The sequence below is a fragment of the Octopus bimaculoides genome, chromosome 1 (assembly GCF_001194135.2).
Source record: "Octopus bimaculoides isolate UCB-OBI-ISO-001 chromosome 1, ASM119413v2, whole genome shotgun sequence".
NCBI lineage: Eukaryota > Metazoa > Mollusca > Cephalopoda > Octopoda > Octopodidae > Octopus > Octopus bimaculoides.
In genome coordinates this window covers 190226298-190229224 of record NC_068981.1, presented here as the reverse complement: position 1 = coordinate 190229224, position 2927 = coordinate 190226298, and positions in this window count along the sequence as shown.

Genomic DNA, 2927 nt, shown 5'->3' with positions numbered 1-2927 from the left:
ATCTTCTGCAAATTCTTTCATTCAAGCATTCTTTCCCATGAACTGAGTGTATGTTTCGAGTCTCTTTGGATGCAGAGTTTCCTTTTTTGTACTCATAAAGCACTTTGTGCCTTAAATGCTCTTTGGATACTTCCATGTTAGAAAGGGTTTTAATCAAAGAAATTTTAATTGTATTATTCTGTAAAATAATATTTAATTAGTTTAAATGTACACAAATGCATAAAAATGATTTTTAATTCCATTAGACATTCTAAAAAGCTATCAAATTTCATTCAATTTTAAAAAAGGTAAAATCGGACAGAACTTATGGAATGACCTGATATAACCAAACACTGCACTAACTGCAAATAAATATTTGCTATTTTTGCCACAGACTACAATTGATGATGAGCTATGAGCAAGACCTCTACATGGCTAATAGATTTACTAGAAAGTGCAGCCAATATCTCCATCAACCACATCCCCACCTCCCACAAGCTGCCTTTGTGGCAAAAATTTTAATAATTATCATTATTATTATTAAGATGACGAGCTGGCAGAATCATTAGCACGCCAGACCGTTATGTTCTGAGTTTAGTTCTGCCAAGGTTGACTTCCTCCAGTGATCTTAAAAGAAGGCTGTATGGAACAATGTAATGCAGTCCTAGATAGGCAGAAAGACTTTAATTGGCCATGGCCAGAATATGTTTGATTATACAACAGGTGACTTGAAGCTAAAAGGCATACAGGTCTGTATTGGTTTAAGAAACCTTAATCAACTGATGACCATCTCCACATTAACCTGTTTGAAATCAAACCTGGTTAGTCCACATAACTCCATAAGGAACACAGAGCCAGCTTCCCTGTTTCTTTGGCATATATATTCTGCCCAGGATGGACACTGGTCTGTTGCATGGTTACTCATTTTTACCAGCTGAATGGACAAGAACAGCATGAAATGAGGTGTTTTGCTCAAGACCATAATGCATTGTCTGGTCCAGGAATTTGAAACCATAGAGGCGATGACAAGAGACTGAGACCTCTGGAGATACGCTTAGATTGAGAAGGCCCAGCAAGTAAAGTGAGATTACAGCCGTAGCCTATACCAGTGTCGCATAACCTCTGAATCATTAAGTGATACGCGGTGCTTGAGGAGACTTATTGAGTCAAATATAATCAAAATCAAAAATCAAATGGAAATTGTAGTTGTGGCCAATGCCAGTGCCACCTGACTGGCTCCCATGCTGGTGGCATGCAATAAGCACCATTCCTGCGTGTGTCATTGCCAGTGCCACCTGACTGGCTCCCTGTGTCAGTGGCACGTAAAAAGCACCATCCAAACGTAGTCGAAGCCAGCCAGCCCCTCCACCCTGCCCTGACTGGCTTCTGTGGCTGGTGACATGTAAAAAGGACCATTCGAATGTGGCTGATACCAGTGCCACCTGACTGGCTTCTGTGCCAGTATCATGTAAAAATCACCATCCAAATGTGGTTGATGCCAGTGCCACCTGACTGGCCTTTGTGCCGGTGGCATGTAAAAGCACCCACTACACTCTCGGAGAGGTTAGCATTAGGAAGGGCATCCAGCCGTAGAAACATTGCCAGATCAGATTGGAACCTGGAGCAGCCATCTGGCTTTCCAGTCCCAGTCAAACCATCCAACCCATGCCAGCATGGAAAACGGACGTTAAACGATGATGATGATGATGATGATGATGAATCTTGTGATCATGAGCCTAGCAGCCTAACCACTAAGCCACTTGCCTCCGCAACATCAAACCTAATGCAACCTAATTTCCTCAGTTTTATAGTTTTATCTGAAACCTCTCTCCATCCACAGTTCTATATTTGAGAGATGTGAAAGGCAAAACACTCTGCCCCCTCAAAACAAGGGTAGTGGAACATCATAAAGCTGTGACACAAGGAGATACTGATAAATTGAGTTCGCTGATGATGTATGGAAAAACAGGGGCCACCTGTGGGATGAAGTTAAAATAATAGACAGTGAACACCATTGGAAAATATGAAAACTAAAAGTGGCAGCACAAATGCTAGAACATATTAACCTCTTAAGCATACCTAGTGCAGATATGAGTAGCATATGGGAACTGGTATTAAGGAATGATAAGAAAATATTAGATTTATAAGCTCTAAAATTCACTCCATGATTGCCGACTGGCATATGGCATAGTGGTTAAGAGTGTGGTCTACTAACCCCAAGTTCAATTCCAGGCAGTGACCTGAATAATAATAATAATAATAATAGCATCAGAAAAATACCTTAGGAATGAGAAGCCAGGTTTGAAATTCCCCTAGGACACCTGATGAAGGCTGGAGAGCAAAGTAGCAGAAACGTTGTGGTAACAACAAGCAAGATGAGGACAAATAACCGTCCAATGTCAATAATGTAAATAATCTCTCTCCATCCCTAACAATCTCTTCTTTTACCACTGATTTCTTCATTTACCCCTAAAATTGATAGCTTTCTCCTGGAACTCTCTTCACGTTCTCTTTTGTCTTTTTATCTGCCAGACATCTCCTATTTGCATTAAATGCTTTTCACTAAAACATAACCACATCTCGTCTCTAGTCTCTCCTGCAAATACCAGTCAATACTTTTGATTCTCTGCAATTCAATTTTCAGAAAAGATAACATAAAGTCAAACAAAAAACTAAAAAACAGAAAAAAGGTTTTTTTTATGGGAATATGAACGTATTTATTTGTTTGTGTCTGTCTTTTGATCTAAGATTTTATATCTCCCAGCCGTCTTGTTCTATCGTGTTTAAAATTCTTTTACTACAATTTTAATCATCAATAGTTACTAATGTACCCTGATGTTAAAAATATAGGAAAAGTTTAGTAAATGTACAACACTAAAGCATGAAAATATTTTAAGGAACTCATATGTATGTATGTGTGTATGTATGTATGTACGTATGTATGTATG